This window comes from Callithrix jacchus, chromosome X (genome assembly GCF_049354715.1).
Source record: "Callithrix jacchus isolate 240 chromosome X, calJac240_pri, whole genome shotgun sequence".
Lineage (NCBI taxonomy): Eukaryota > Metazoa > Chordata > Mammalia > Primates > Cebidae > Callithrix > Callithrix jacchus.
Window position 1 is genome coordinate 72267080 of NC_133524.1, and position 17619 is coordinate 72284698.

General features: G+C 38.2%; 1 protein-coding gene across 6 annotated transcripts in view; it reads right to left on the minus strand.

The window, feature by feature from the left end:
• Nucleotides 1-17088, minus strand: part of RLIM (ring finger protein, LIM domain interacting) — a 29023-nt gene extending 11935 nt beyond the window's left edge. The window contains exons 1-4 of one of the 6 annotated variants that reach the window (XM_078364224.1): nucleotides 16902-17088; nucleotides 15909-15964; nucleotides 15080-15143; nucleotides 11221-11502 (exon numbers count right to left, since the gene is read on the minus strand). The gene's annotated coding sequence lies outside the window, so the exon portion shown is untranslated. The remainder of the gene's footprint in view (nucleotides 1-11220; nucleotides 11503-15079; nucleotides 15144-15908; nucleotides 15965-16901) is intronic. The other 5 variants (XM_054251510.2, XM_035289770.3, XM_008989510.5 and 2 more) reach the window with 5 other exon arrangements.
• Nucleotides 17089-17619: the final 531 nt, after the last annotated feature.

Genomic DNA, 17619 nt, shown 5'->3' on the forward strand with positions numbered 1-17619 from the left:
TAACATATATTGAACACTACTATATAAAACACTAGTGACAATACTCCCAATTCACAGGAAAGCTACAGTTTAAAAAGTTAGAAAATGTAAAGTGAAATATCATCACAAAATATTTCTCCACAAAAATAAAAATGAGGCTTCAATAAAGTAAATTTCCAAGTGGCTCATTTATTGGCTAAGCAAGGAAAGCTGTTGATGGCGAGTTCGTGAAATTATGTTTGGGTGCAGAAGCTAAAGAAATGTGTCCAGAGAAAATAAATGTAATATTGGACTTTTGGTGAGTATAGTGATCCAAAAAGTTGGGAATACTGAAAGCAGCGTCACTAATCAACTGAAAAAATAAGGCAAATGATGGAATGGTTTTCTTTTTGGCTCTTGATTTGTTAACAAATGTAACTGATACTACTTAGTTATTGTTTATTGAAAGAGCCAAGTATTGATTATTCAAGGAGTTTGAACTGCAGAAGTAGCCTCTATGTGTAGTCTACATGAAATAATTATAGGTGAGAATATTTTCAAAGTTGAGAAAACTCTAATTCAACACAACCTGAAGCAGAATCTCATAATGAGATATGTTACTACTGGAATGATAAAAATATATATGGAATGGAAAAAGACCTAGTTAGACAAATTTACAAAGTTTATGAAAACGTAAAGTATTTAACATTTATGGTTATTTATTGTATTACTCATCAGCAGGTGCTCTGAAGAAAATATTTCAATCTATCATATTACTGAACCAGTAGTAGCACTAATGACGAATTTTACTCTTATGAACTCTGGTTTAAGTTCAAGCTCCATGAATTTTCTTTCTTTCTTTTTTTTTTGGAGACAGAGTTTCACTCTTGTTGCCCATGCTGGAGTGCAATGGCACGATCTCGGCTCACTGCAACCTCCGCCTCCCGAGTTCAAGCGACTCTCCTGCCTCAACTTCCCAAGTAGCTGGGATTACAGGAATGAGCCACTGCGCCTGGCCAAGGTCCATGAATTTTTGTCAGAAATCTTGTCTTGCTCTACTACACAGCATTTTGATGGGCTAACATTGGTAAAGTTTTATTGTGATTTCTTATATTCAAGGCAAAGGCGGATTATTTTTCTGCATGACAACTGCTCTCTATTACTATCAAATAATAAATTGCTTGGAAAATTAGTGTTTGCTACAGAGTTGATAATGTTTCTTCAAGTATCCATCCTAAAACAACAAAGCAAAAAATGCTTATATGTAAAACTTATATTGTAGTAAAGCCATTTCAACAATAACATTGGTATCACATGTAATGTCAAATTATTTTTTGCATTTTTTTTTGAGATGGAGTTTCACTCTTGTTGCCCAGGCTAGAGTGCAATAGCACGATCTTGGCTCACTGCAACCTCCGCCTCCTGGGTTCAGGCGATTCTCCTGACTGAACCTGAGTAGCTGGGATTACAGATGTATGTCACAATTCCCAGCTAATTTTTTGTATTTTTAGTAGAGACAGGGTTTCGTCATGTTGGCCAGGCTGGTCTTGAACTCCTGACCTCAGGTGATCCATCCGCCTTGGCCTCTCAAAGTGCTGAGATTACAGGCGTGAGTCACCGTGCCCAGCCTCAAGCTGTTTTATATACTTCTTTTGCTGTCAAAGTAATGAGAGCCCCATTCCCACACAAATTTGTAGCATATACATTTTCTGGGCTCAAACTACAGTTCCAGAAGTGTTCTGCAGACCCCAATGTAAGCACAAAATACATTTCCTGATTTCAAAATCCATTTAACTATGCAACTGAGGAGCTTCCATCTAACCCTCTGGAAGTGATACCTCTGCAGTGGTAATATGCCAAAAAGTAAATATTAAAATAATCTGGCTGGGTGTGGTGGCTCAAACCTATTATCTCAGCACTTCCGGAGGCCAAGGTGGGAGGATCACTTGAGCCCAGAAGTTCAAACCAGCTTGGGCAACACGGTGAGACCCTATCTTCATAAAAAGTTAAATTAAGATAAAAATCTAAGAAAATTCTATAGATATCTTCTAAAAGATGAATATGCTTTACTAAAATCATACACTTGTGGATTAAGATAGTAATACCTATATGTATGAAAAGACATTTTCAAAGATGAAATATTTAAGTCAGTAAAAATAGATGGACATGTGCAAATGACTAATAAGGAAGAGTAGCTATGAATCCCAATTAAGCAAAATGTTACCCTCACGTATCTCACAAAACACTGTATTCAATTACTGTTATTACATTTTGAGTTTTATCAAGAAAAACTGTGAGAATTTGGTTTCTTTTTTGTGTAAGTAACAACATGCTGAATTTTACTTTTTGACCTGCAAAGCCTAAAATACACCATCTGGCCTTTTACAGAAAAAGTATGCCAACTCTTGTTCTAGGTAATACACAAACTTAGTCAAAACTTCTTATTTGTCATTCATGACTTGTACGCATTTAAGGAAACCAGAATATTGGCAGACATTCCACACATACTCATCAATTAACTGCACACTAATAAAAAAAAACAATGGTAGCCAACAATCTAAAATACAGGGAGACTCCAAACAAAAATGTTCATCCTCTGATTCTTTCCCTTACAACCCCAGATGCACCTTATGTTCCCTACAGACACAGTTAAATTCCATGAACATATGTGCTACTGACCAAATGTCTGTTCCCCTCAAATTCACATTGAAATCCTAACCCCCTTGAGATCTAATACAAGGTGAAAGTACTAGAAGGTAGGGCTTTTGGAAAGTTATTAGGTCATAAGGATGGGGCCCTCATGAGATTAACACCTTTATAAAACAGTCCACAGAGAGTTTCTTTGTCCTTCTGCCTTGTGAGGTTACAGTGAGAAGCCAGCTGTCTACAAGGAAGTGGGCCCTCAACAGACGTCAAACCTGCTGGCACCTTGATCTTGGATTTTCCAGTCTCTAGAACTGTGAAAGATATATTTTTGTTGTTTATAAGCCACTCAGTTTATAATACTCTATTACAGTAGCCTGAACAGACTAGGACAATATGAAAATGTGATTTATGGAAAAAAGATGGTCTATATTGGTACTATGACTTAACCCCATATATACTCACACATAACACCTGATGTGCTGGAATGTGCACATATCAATCCTAAAGAGAAAAATAAGACAAGTCTTCCTCCAGATATAAAAACATGAAGAAGCTGTCTTGTCAAACCCTGCCTGCTTGCTAAGCCTAAATAAATTTTAGTCTAGACATGGGCATACCTAGATCTCCATTGTTTTCCTTAAATCATTATTCTTAGACCTATCCTATCCTTATTTAATTAAGATGAGCATGTCCAGAAATGTGTGTGTGTGTGGGGTGAAATCATAATATTTTTGGAGTTTCTTAATCTCGTAACTGAGATTGCTTAATCATAATATGATTATACTATAGAAATTTCTGACTAATGCTTATAATACCTGAAAATTTGAGACTAGAAATCAGCAGCTTAAATAAAACATGCATAAAAAAAACCAGGTACTAAAAATTACAAAAAAATACCCAACAAAAACACCAAAAAGGAAGCCAAATTTTCCCACATGTTATCTTGAATAGTACAACTTGACATTGGAATTGGTAAAGGCAGCCGATTTTTTAAAATACAGAAAAGCACAAAGGAAAAAAAAGCCATAATTCCTCAAATTTGCTAAGAACACATTTAGCTAATGTACTTAACAAAGCAGTTAGTAGTTTGAACACTAATATATGAAAGTTAAGACAAAATTCACTTGTGGAGGAGCAGTACAGTTCTGAAAATAACTGCAGGGTTACAAGGCTTGAAAAATATAAATCTTCCAAAGAAGGCAAAGACATCTGGTTAAGTTCTGACATTTGAAGAACATGAACCAAAGAAAAGAGAAAACTCATATGCCAAGGACAGTTAAGAGCGGTGGCACACAGTCTTAACAATTGTGTCAGGGGCTGGGTGTGGTGGCTCACACCTGTAATCCCAGCACTTTGGGAGGCTGAGGCAGGTGGATCACCTGAGGTCAAGAATTTGGGACCAGCCTGGTCAACATGGTGAAACCCTGTCTCTATTAAAATAATAATAATAATAATAAGCTAGGACCAAGCTGGGCGTGGTGGCACACACCTATAATCCCAGCCACTCAGGAGGCTGAAGCAGGAGAATCCCTTGAACTTGGGAGACAGGGACTGCAGCAAGTTGAGATCATGCCATGCACTCCAGCCTGGGCGACAAGAATACAACTCCATCTCAAAGAAAGAAAAAAGTATCAAGGAGGTAAAAGCCCAGAAGGAACAGAAATCTGGAAAAATATGCAAAAGATTTAAAACACTGAATGTGAAGCAAGAAAGGGATGTTGTACTGAGTATGGAGGGGGGTGTATCAGGTATATTAACAGGAGACTGAAGGAAGAGTCACTCAACTTCCATTTTGTTTCTATTTTATTAAACAATGAGAATCATCTTCTAACTGGAAAGAGTGGAAAAAAACTTTTCAAAGAAAACCAAAAGCCAAGACTGCATAATTTCTAATGACAATCTTTTTGAGATGTCATAGAGAATAGGAGATGCTAAATGATCCAATCTTCAAAAAAAGTGAGATCTACAAAGTACAGAGCAGTAAAACCTGACAATAAACCTAGGGAAAATCTTCAAATACATTATCGGATAAACTATAAACACGCAGAAGAAAATACGTTCACAAGAAATGAAGTTCACTGCTGGATAACTTAAAAAAATACAAAGGAACCCCTGAGAAGATTAACTTTATTTAACCTTATTTGCTTTACATAGGGATGGTTCTAAACCTTGGCTTACACATATGAATTACTTGAGGGCTTTCTCTGGGGTTGGCCAGACATGGATATTTTTTAAATTCCACAGGTAATTCTATTTTCAAAGTCAGGGTCAAGAACCTCTTTGATAGGGACATCAGGGTAACACTGCTGACTGACTAGATTTCTGCACAGGATCTGTGGTTTTCCTTCCTATCAGTATGAAGAGATATAGATCAGTGTAATAGGAATCATCTGGAAATCTTGTTAAAATACAGATTCTGATTCAGTAGGTTGGAGTAGCGCCTGAGATTCTGCATTTTTATTAAGCCTCCAGGTGATGTTAATGCTGAACCTAGAACCATACTCTTGAGTAGTAAGGAGCTTGATGACAATACAGTTAAAGAGATTCACAGTTGTTGAATACCACCCTCAAAGATTAGGAAGCAATGTTAACTTGCAAAAAGCCCTGTAAACTTTAGCATTTTTAAATGAACTAGTTGGATGAATCTGCCCAAGACATGGTAAATAAATCCATAAACAACTTGAAGCTGTGAGTTAGCACAGAAGATGCATATGATAAATAATATTCTGCATTCTCAATGGATTCCGAGGATGGGCTGAAATAAAAACGATGGTAAATTTCCTACCTTGGACACTTTATGAAGGGCTATCAAGCTAAAATAACCCATACTAAAAGTTCACAGTAGGGGAAGAACCTGACTTGGCAGTTCACATGAAAGAGACCTCAAGTTTTTAGCCAACACAAGCTCAATTAAAAAATCTGTTTTGACCTGGCTACAAAACCTAAGAGAATAAAATGTTGCTTTCATAGACCATGGTGTTCAAATAAAAGCAGGTAAGAGCCCCACTGAAACCTGCTGTTCAGAGTACATGTAGTAGGCTGGACATGGTGGCTCACACCTGTAATCCTAGCACTTTGGGAGGCTGAGGTGGGTGGATCATTTGAGGTCAGGAGTCTGAGACCAGCCTGACCAACACAGCGAAACCTTGTCTCTATTAAAAAAATACAAAAAAAAATTAGCTGGGCATGGTGGTGTATGCCTGTAGTCCGAGCTACTATGGAGGCTGAGGCAGAATTGCTTGAACCTGGGAGGCGTAGATTGCTGTGAGCCAAGACTGCACCACTGCACTCCAGCCTGGGCAACAGAGTGAGACCCCATCTCAAAAACAAAAAATAGACTACATGTAGAGTATGTGAAACACTAGTGAGAAGCCTGGGAGCATCATAAAAGGAATGGATGAATTACCTGGAGGTATTTAGCCTGGAGAAAGACTAAAAATGGACACAATTACCATCTTCAAATATTTAGAGAGGAATAACATGAATGAGAGCACAACCATAGGGTTAGAGTCAATAGTTAAAGACATGCAGAAGCAAATAATTCTTCCTTTTAATAAAACAATCTAGCAAAATTGTCAAAAAAATTGAAATGCAACCAGTCTCTCAAAGCAAGCAAATTACCTTTCTCTGGAGATACTCAGGCAGAAGCTGCATATTAAAAAGAGGTTTCCTTATTAAGTGAAAGCTGGAAGAGACTGATTCCAAAAGACCATTTGGACTAAAATGCTATTAAGGGTAGTGGAGTCTCTTGGTCTTCTATTCTGGGCTTAGGGTCATAGTAAACTACATACCCCAGTGACACAAAATCATAACATTTTCTTGGCAACACCAATCCACTTAGGTTGCCCCCACCCTGTACTCTCCTCCTCCAATATACCTAGTGCTTTACTACTGTCACAATTCACTGCTATTCCCCCTCAACGCCTCTTCCTATTTCACTGACCCTCCGGGAGTCAATGAGATCTTCTGTCTTAAGGAAGTATTACTATCTCAGCTAGCCATTTTTCCATCCATCTCCGCATACAGCACTTGCCTATGCTACTAGAGTAGCACTTGTCTGTGCTACCGGAGTGGCACTTCCTGCCTTCGATGATGTTTTATATTTTGTATGTTTCTTCTCTTCCCAAGTACTTTATTTTAGGGAACGAACCAGAATTACAGTCCCTTTAAAACTCTGCCAAATGCCACTAGCACAATGCCTTGCACATTGTGGATATTTAAATGACTGAATGAAATCCAGTGTGAACACTGAGCTCACTTCCCTTAGTAGTCTGTCTGAAACAGCGCTGTCCAAAAGAAATACAATTTGAACCATATATGTAATTTTTAAGAGTAAAAACACATGAAATTAATCTTAGTAATGTATCTTACTGATGCAACATAACCAAAATATCATCATTTCAACATATTGATATAAAAAAAAATCACTTAGAAGTTTTACATTAAAAAATACTAAGTCTTTGAAACCTGGTGTGTGTTTTACCATTTAGAGCCCATCACAAGTTGGATGCTAAATTTTCAACAGATATAATGGAATGTAGTTCTCCAAAAAAAATAAAGTTGTGTTTAGTGGAAAAACATTTTACACTACCTTCAGTTTTTTAAACTTAAAAAAAAACTTAAAATTTCAGTTTCACTAGTCTTATTTCAAATGCCTAACAGTCACACATGTTTAGTGGCTACCATATTGGGCAGCATAAAGCATTTCTTAGCAAGATAGAGAAATCTCACATATGGAGAGTTTCACATATTCCCAATATATTGTTTATGCTCTATAAACCCAATATTTGCATTCCCTTTATATTTTCCAAAAATAAAACTGTAAGATTCAATACTCTACAATGTTCAATACTCATGGGATAGATAATTCTTTCCTATGTTCATGAATCTTCAAGATTCATTTTTGCCCTTTTAGAATTTCTACCATTTCCTATATGGAAACTAGAGACAAAACATTATACCTTCATTCAAAATTTTCCTGACACAATGATTTCAGAAATTTTTGAATCCGAAACAGCTCCTGCTTGATAAACTTGGATTCCATTCCATGAAAGAGGGATTTCTAAATTGTATTTAATTCAAAATTTTAAGGAGACACAAAGTAACATGTGAACAAATCCAAATCACTACCTCTTTGATAGCAATATAGTGCTCTGTCTCTTCCTTTCCCTCTACCCTCCCATATATACATCAGAGACAGTCAAGGAAAATATTTTCCCCATGATATTCCTGCAACACACTTATTTCAAAGCCTCCATCCTTTCTGCCTTAACTTTGCATTTTCCATAGGTTGGAATTGGGGGGGGGGTCAAGAGATTCCAGCACTGGCAAGGCACTCCCTCCCTTATAGGGGAATTTAAGGAGTAAGCTATGGCTACAATACCTGCAGAGGCCACCTAAACCAGAGGTAATTACATTTGCAAAGAAAACGGAAATCCTGAATTCAAGCAACGCTCTCAAATGCCTTGTACACTCATCTCACTCTCACATACCCAATGAGCCTGGTCTCATTTTAAGCAGTCCTTCACTATCCAAGTGGCATAAAAGAAAGAAATGGAATAAATCTAAACCATAAGTTCTGCCCCAGGTAGAGGTAACTCCTCTATTGTTTGGTAAGTGCAAACATACATTTTAAAGTTTAGACATGTCAAAAATGTCAAGGAACCACAGTCCAAATGATCAAACATAGCTCTATCTCTATTGGGGGGTGAAAATATTAGTGAAGAATAACATATTAACAAAACAGGTCTCCAGATTCTACTTTACAGTGAGTAACATTGTGGTACATTTCTAGTTAAAGTAGTTAGAGGAAAAAAAGAATCCTTATACACCCCTAGGATCCTTCCAACATCATAACAGAAGGCATAAAATTGTTTCTTTAGCTATCTCATATAAGTCAGAAATTTTGACTTCAGCATATAATTAGCATCAGCCATTTTTCTATGAAGAGATTACCAGTGAAACATACAGTGATGTAGACAATGAAATACAATCATTTTGAAGTCACTTAGGTCTCTCTCTGGCTATTAGCAATACTCATCACCGTGTATTTACATAGCCCTTTCACCTGTGTTTCATTTAATCCTCACAATAATTCCATGAAGTAGGAAATACCACCTCTGCAGGTGAGAAACAGAAGCCCAAAGAGATTTACCAAAACCATGTGGCTAGGACATGGAAAGAGCAAGTAATTAAATCAAGTTTCTGCATTCCAAATCCAGGCAACTTTTCACTAAGACAACTGCATCCCAACGTATCCCAAGATTCTACACTCCTTCAACGCCAATAGGCATGACTAAACTATTCAATCTATGAGCTTTTTATAGCATGTTCATTCCCTGCATGAAAAATTCCAATGACAAAATGCCTTTTATAAGCAGCACAAACCCAGATGAACTTATTTTTAAATAAGTCAACTTTTAGTAATTTTTAAAAATACAGTTGTTCCTTAGATAAATAGCATATTTTATTATCCTTATTTCTTTTAGAGTACTGTGTGACAATATCTCCAAATTCATTCCTGTAAACATGAAACCAAATTAGAAATTTTGCCCAATTGTTTCAAAGAGCTACTCATCCATCTGGTCAATAAATGGGACTGTATCAGATAAATTTAATTCTGGGGAGGAAATGCCAGCAAGAACACCAAACCTGAGATTTATTTAAAACAGTTTTATTCACCTTGAGAATTTTAAAGTGTTGTTAGTAAGGCTTCTTACTAGCCGTTATTATATATTAATATAAATTATGCAAATGACTTTGACTACTGCTAAATGTAGTATCTCATTTAATTCTTCTAATTCATGCACACCAATCTTAAAAAAATTTAATTGTTATAACGTTCAGGCAAAAAGTCATTTAAAACATACTCTTCAGTACTAACAGGTCAGGAGACCTGGTGCTAAGTATAAACACAGGCACATTGTATTTGATGGAAACATTACATTATAGTACTCAATTAAGGAAACATAAGGCATCCAAAATTACTGTTAATAAAACAGACCTTACAAAACTAAATTCTGAAACATCAAGTGAAATGCTTGTGTAAAAACCAATTTTAAAAGGTAAGTCATCCGGGCTGGGCAAGGTGCTGGTTGAGTGTGGTAGCCCACACCTGTAATCTCAGCACTTTGGGAGGTTGAGGTCAGTGGATGCTTGAGCCCAGGAGTTCGAGACCAGCCTGGGCAACATGGTGAAACCCTGTCTCTACCAAAGATGCAAAAACTTAGCACCATCACAGATGGTGATGCCCATCTGTGGTCCCAGCTACTTGGGACCTGAGATGGGTGAGGTGGAAGGATCACTTAAGCCTGGGGGCAGAGGCTGCAGTGAGCCGAGATCATGCCATAGCTTTCCAACCTGGGTGACAGAGTGAGGTCTGTATCAAAATGAAAAAAGTCATCTGGAAGAAATCACCTCTTTTTAAAAACACAAGTGGAGTGGGTGGGAGGGAGGAATTAAGGTAACATAAGATCATCTAACTAAATCATGTTGAATATTTTCATCTTGTGCATATGTGTTCCATCAAGCTCCAAGTTCTATTAATAAAGCTCTAAAGCAAGACATGCTAATTTTTAAAAAATCATGGATATCAACACAAAAAGGTGTCACACTGACAAGAGAAGGGCAATCCATTTTGTTTGCAACAGAGCTTCCTTAAGAACCTCCTCATAAAGGAGGCCGAGCACAGTGGCTCACACCTGTAATCCCAGCACTTTGGGAGGCTGAGGCGAGCGGATCATATGAGATCAGGAGTTCAAGACCAGCCTGGCCAACACGGTGAAACCTCATCTCTACAAAAATATAAAAATCTGCTGGGCATGATGGCGGGTACCTGTAATCCCAGCTACTCAGGAGACTGGCGGGACAATCGCTTGAACCTGGGAGGTGGAGGTTTCAGTGAGCAGAGATAGCATCACTGCACTCCAGCCTGGGTGACAGAGACTCCATAAAAAAAACAAACAGGCAAACAAAAACAATGAACCAAACCCAAAAAGTACCTTATAAAGGAGATTAAGAACTAATAACATGTGATCTGTGTTGAGAAAATGTTAAATACCATCACCAAAATGAAAAATACTTTATTCAGTTTTTTAAAAGTTAAATCACAAAGAACTGCTGAATTTAACATCAGAAAACAATAGTACCATCAGGTATGTAGACACCAAAAGTGTTGGGGATTCTTCATATATGGAATGTTTAATTAAAATTTTATGGCATTTGTAACATAGAAATATTTGATAACAAACAGATATCTTTTTTTATTCTACACATGGGTAGCAGGGTGAAATTCAGCTCTGTGAAAGGAAAAAAAGAGATACTGAAATCCAGTCTTGGCTGTAATTTGGTTATGTGGATTTGGCCAATTCATTTAACCTCTTGTGCCTGAGAATCTCCATTAATATTAGAGTACTGAATTAAACCATCTTTAAGGAACCATCCAGTTCTATGAATCTGTGACTGTAAATAAGACATAACCTAGGCCACATTACGATATTAAGAAAAATTAAGTTTAGGAAACAGCACAAATAACTAAGATGTAAGCTTATAAGCGCTGTTTTTCTCACTACTATTTCACTCAAAGTACTTCTACCTAAACTTTTGCGGTCATCTTACCTTTCTCTTTTTTTCTTCAAGATGGAATTTCGCTGTCGCCCAAGCTGGAGTGCAGTGGTGTGATCTCAGCTCACTGCAAACTCCACCTCCCAGGTTCAAGTGATTCTGCCTCACCCTGCCAAGTAGCTGGGACTACAGGCTCGTGCCACTGCATCTGACTAATTTTTTGTATTTTTAATAGAGATGGGGCTTCAGCATATTAGCCAGGATGGTCTTGATCTCCTGACCTCATGATCCTCCTGCCTTGGCCTCTTATCTTTTCGAAAAGTAATATAAAGCATTCTTAAAAAAAAAAAAAAGGGCAGGATTAATGTCTCACTGACTCTCCTTATTACATCATACCTCTCACCAACTAAACAATTCATTGACAATTTTCAACAGTGGCCTATCAGAAAATGCTACCAAGGCACCTACCACTGCTCATGCTACTACAGCAATAAGAGATTATAAAATATTATTTGAATGGCAGTTAGCTTAGCTTCCACTTACATTCTTCTATCTTTACCACTTGAAAAAGACAGCAGAGAAAAACTAAAAGGACTCTGGAATGTCCCACTAACTTGCAGCTCAAACCATTTTTACTACATTCTTCTATATTTACCACTTGAAAAAGACAGCAGAGAAAAAATAACAGGACTCAGTAATGTCCCAACAACTTGCAGCTCAAACAATTTTTACTACAACCCTCTAAAACAGTTAAACTGAGTGTTAAGAACTTCAGTAAAGCAAAGGACTGAAGACCATGTCAAATGCTGTCGATCTATAGGATCAAGTTAGTTAAAAAAGGAAACCATTATGACATTTCATCTCAGTCAATACCTTAATCTAGACAGTGAATTTAATCTTCAATTACCCCATTTTATGTTCTTTTATTATCGAGCTATGACACTAAATTAGAATTTGCTCTTATCTATAAACTCATTTTGACTGGCTTCTCTCATTATTCTTAAGAAGTCAAAAAGAAAAAGACTCAAAAACCCAGATCCATGTGTTTATTTTAAAAGTTATTAATGTAAAAATCACTGATAACTGACAATGTTGGTGTTCACAAATAACACCAACATTTTTCCAACATATTTCCCCCTTAAAATAAGGCACTATTTTAAGGACCTAAAATTTTTCCATCAAAAAATCAGGTTTTTAAAGAGTGAAGCTAATTTTTAAAACTAAAATCACTTAACCAAAAAAGAAAATATTATCTATACCAATCAGTTATATTATTTGAGGAAATAATTTTATATTTAAGACCAACATGCTAACAACTGACCTTCCTGAATCTATGTAAAATACTTATATAAACATAACAAGAAGGTGACCATATATCTTTGATTTGTCCAGAAGAGTAATGGTTTACACTTGTGCTAAAGTAATCAGTAATATGGCTCCCCTTTTCACTCTCAAAAGTGTCCCAGTTTAGATAATTTATATGGTCTCCTTAGTTATAAACAGCACTAAAGAGAACATTGGTCAACAAGACACGAAAATTGTAGTTAACATCTTTCTTCTTACAGTCAAGAGGAGAACAGAAGGGAATTGTTATCATTCCAGAAAACAATTTAAAACATCAAACACAAATATCTTTCTCCCAGGAAGTAACATGTTCATCATGATGCAAACACCATTAGACTGTCAAATGTTATAAGAGCAACCCAACCTGCCCTTGTAAAATTACTGCAAGAAATCCATGAATCTATGTAATGCACCAAGTGCTCTCTGCCTACAGACTGTCTCACCAATATGTGGGTACTATTATGACTAATGAAATTAAACTCTTGGGTTTGGGGCTGGGAGTGGTGGCTCATGCCTGTAATCTCAGCACTTTGGAAGGCCAAGGCGGGCGGACCACCTGAGGTCGGGAGTTCAAGACCAGCCTCACCAACATGGTGAAAACGCTGTCTCTACTAAAAATACAAAAATTAGCTAGGCATGGTGTCACGTGCCTGTGATCCTAGGTACTCAGGACGCTGAGGCAGGAGAACTGCTTGAACCTGGGAGGTGGAGGGTGCAGTTAGCCAAGATCGCGCGACACTGCACTCCACCCTGAGCGACAGAGCAAAACTCTGTCTCAAAAACAAAACAAAACCTTGGGTTGGAGCATTAAAATACAAGGAAATCTAGAGCAAAAATACCAACTAAATATTTCAGGAGAAAAACCTAAAGTTCATAAATATATTCCCCCAATTGAGGTGTATTTAAAAAACATTTCAATTGATAAAAAGAGAAATGAACGGCTCGATTATGTGGGGAATGTTCATGTTTGAGGCTGAGAAAAAAATAATGAAACAAAAATGGACACCGAAGTGTTACTGCTTTTTTATATTGGACATCAGAACTTCAATTTATTGTGTAAACTAGATACTTTCTGAAATTAATGGGCCATAGGTTTTGGAAATCTTTGTGTTAAAGAAAACCATTAAGGAACAAAGCTTAAAAAAAAAAAAAACCAAAACCTTGTCCAGTCCTAGGCAGTGGCAGAAAATTCCAGCACTTCATTGGTTTGGGGTTTGACAGAAGACTTTTCATTTTCTAATTTGTCATCCACTCTATAGTAAATGAAGAGAACAGGAGGAGGCTGGTTGGTGATTTGCTCTATTTCCAATCCACCATGGCCATGGAAAAATTAATGTACACATAATATAATTCCATAAACGCAGATGCCTCATTTGACCTACTGTATTAGTTAAGACTCACTATATGTTCACTAACCTCAAAGATATCCAACCAGCCTAATATTTCCAGATCATTTCATTATTAAGCTATTTCTTAAAATCATTTCTGATTTTAAATGAAGTTTATCAAATTATATACAAAGAGCACTAATAGCTGAAACAGGAACATAACAGACGAAAACGGGATTGTTGGAACCTTTTAAGTGTTAACACGTTTTTGATGCAACATAATCTACAGACTTTTTACTACAACCTTTCATTTTCATTGCTTTTCCTATCTAATTAGACAGCAATCAAATCCAGAAGCATAAAGTTCAGTAACTTCAGCTTCAGACAGGCCTGGGATAAAATGAGGGCTCCATCACTTACAGCTATTTAACTGATGATGGGTTTTCTGTTTCCTCTATAAAACAGTTAACATTCTCATAAGGCTTTGCTGCGAGGATTATAAAATAATGCATGTAAAGCACATGGCCTAGCACCACAGGCCTTCAGCAGAAGTTGGTTATGAATTTAGGCTAAGTATCCATCCCAGTTTGTTTGGGACAATCAAGGTTTATTCCTGTTGTCCAGGAATTATTAACGTTCCTTTTGTCCTTAAAAGTGTCTTGGTTAGGGCAATAAATTATGTGGTTACCCTACTGATACTAAGAAAAGGAGTTAATACCAATTAAAAGTATCACATATCAATTATGAATTTTTGATTCTTAAAAGTAAAAATCAACCACCACACACAAAATAATGTAAGGTTATACTCTCGAAAGCTATTCTACTGATGTTTCATTTAGTTATCCAGTGAACATTTAAATGTTATTTTACTTACACCCATGCCATTTCAACAATGATATAAAGCAACAAATTTCTTTTCTTGTTTTTTGTTCTATACAAGTATTGGTAAACTTCAGACATTATTTTAAAGAGTCAAATTCACAGATAAAGCACTGGTGAGTTCCAGGCATCCAGAAACATTACCCTTTTAATTCTCAGTGAAAAGTACCCATTCTTTTTTTTTTTTAATAAGTCTCATGAGATCTGAGAAAAGTACCCGTTCTTATGAAGAATACCCAATACCATCTAACATCTATCAATGAGCCCATCCAATTACAGGGCCTGCAAAACAGAACAATAAATATTTGCAAACATGCATTCTACATATAAATCATCAGGAGACGCAACAAAAAATAAATTACCTGACTGTTATGACATAGTATTGAAATACAATAAACTGGATTTTAGTTTTCTTCACTCTCTGCTCTAGAAAAAAAAAGAATCCATTATTCTTCCTCTTTTAAAAGATACACATTTTCTTTGAATTAGACACATCCTTAAAAAAACACACAGACACACCACAACCCAACCGAATTCAATATTAGTATTAGAGTATTTGGGGAGAGCAAGAAGGTCTGAGGGGACCAGGAGTTAGATAAAAGATGTCTTTTAAGGCTGAGAGGCAATTTACGTTTTATTGTAAGCCTATTTAAAATAGGCCTTTCCTTATCAGACCAGTAATTACGTTCAGATTTTGATAGTCACTTTCAAGGACTTATTTGGCACATTACTCTAGCCTAAGGCAGGAACTAAAGTATTAAAATTCATCATAACATCATAGGCTACAAAATCTTTACTAACATTTTTCAGTAAGTGGAGAGTGTCCTAAAATCCTATTTTAAAAAGTGGATTGGTCTTTCTGGCTACCTAAGCTGTATTTTCACAGTTTAGAAAACTCACTGGGGGCGGGGGGAGGTGCTGTCTGCTCTCCAGTCCTCCAGAGAAAATAAAATGTACCTAATCGAGTGGTAGTAGCAGTATGTTTGTTATTTCTTCCCCCTTTCAATCAGCCCAAAGCACTGCAGTTAATTCTGATTCAGGAAATGCAGGCTCCTTACTTCTAGCAAAAAATCATTGTGGGGACTTGCAAATGGTAGATGACAATCTGATGTAACTGCTTCCTCTTGCCCCAAAATGAATAAAAAATGACCTCAATAATAAGACTGCTAGGCCTCAGATTCCCAGACTAACCTGTGGAATAAGTGCGGTGAAACTGTCCAGGGAAGGAACGTGGCTGTCTCCTCCATCTTGAAATTAATCAGCATAAGGGAAAAAGGGGCCGAGTATTCAGGAAGCAGAAGCCCAACCGGTTAATACTAGTTGCTAAGCTAAGGCATGCGTGGCAGGTACCGCCTGCAGAAGCCAAGACCCCTTAGGCTTTTTTTTTTTTTTAATGGGGGAGGGATTGGGTTATTAGTGGATTAAACGGATATTACTTGAAAATAATTTGGCCCAATTCCATCCCTTACCCAGGAGAAAACAACAAACACGTAACGACTTTTCCCTCTCTTTTGGGGGGATCCTTCCAGTGATACCAGGCAAAGGATATGCCAGGGTTATTCGAGTAAGGGAGTAAACCACATTTGCCTCAGATCCTCAGGGAAGATGTCATCGCGGCCCCAGGGGGCGTCTAATTGGTAATACCCTGCAGACGGGCTCAAAATGAGGTTTTGCAAACCTGGGGAAATCTACAGGCCGGAGAGTTCCCAGCATCTTACTTAGGGCAGCCTGATTTTTTACTTCCCTTTTCCCAAACCCAAGCCCGACATGAGAAACGCGGGGAGGCCAGGAAGCCTCCCGAGAACAGAGGAAAAAAAAAAAAAAAAAAAAAAACCTGAGAGTCTCTAAGATTCTGACGCTTGAGGCCAAAACTCGAAAACTGCCACCCCCGATATTCTAATGCTCCGAAGGGCCTGAGCTGCCGCTAGCGCGGCCACGGAGAGGAAGTACTCCCCACCTCCTTCCCCTTCAAAGAGCCTGTCGACTATACCACTCAACTAAAATGGCAGCGGTGACTACGCCACGGAGCCCCCCGCAGTAACGGGCCTGGGGTCCGGAGGCGGCGCTGAGCCTCTGCCACGACGCGTCACTCGGGCCATTTTGAGAGAACACGGCAGCCGCGGCTCCGCTGTCCTCCTCTCCCTCTACATCCCTTTCTCACAGGATTCCCAAGTCTTCACTTACTAGGTTTTAGGGTCAGGATCTGACTCGGTTGGTTCGGCCGCCGCGTCCGAGGCTGCTCCGCACCTCCCTGGCCGCCGCTCTCAAGCCCGCCTCCAATGAGTCGCTGGTTGAGACCCGCCTCTAGCCCAGCGCCTGCTCCGAGACGTTGCTCAGGCAGCCATTATCTTCCCCATTGTTACCAAGCAGCGACAGGAAACGACTGCCCACAACAGGAAGTGATGATGCCGCGTCCCGGCACCGCAGACCCACTCCCAGAGTGTTAGCCAATCCCAGTCGATTCCTCGAAAAGACTCCGCGGGAGGAGGGGGACGGCAGACGACGCGGCAAGGCGGGAGGCGATTTGGAAAAAGGAAAGCTGTTATGACGCCCAGCATGTGACAGGCCCCACCCTCCTCCGCCATTTTGAATTGTGGCGAGAAATTTGCGTTGTGAGAATTGTGGGAACATTTGCTTTCCCATTTTGAAAACTGAAGGACGTCAGGGTCTGACTGCTTGAAGACTTTTTCAGAGAGTGAGAAATGTGATACTAGTGTAACCTGTATGAACATCAGTTCACACAATCAGTCCAGTTCATACAGTAGCCCACGTTTTATTCAACATATATTTACTGAGTGGCAACTGTATGTCGAGCCCCATTGTAAATGCCTAGTAAATTAAAATAGACCAAAATTAAGAAATCAAATAGGCCAGGCGCGGTGGCTCACTACTGTAATCCCAG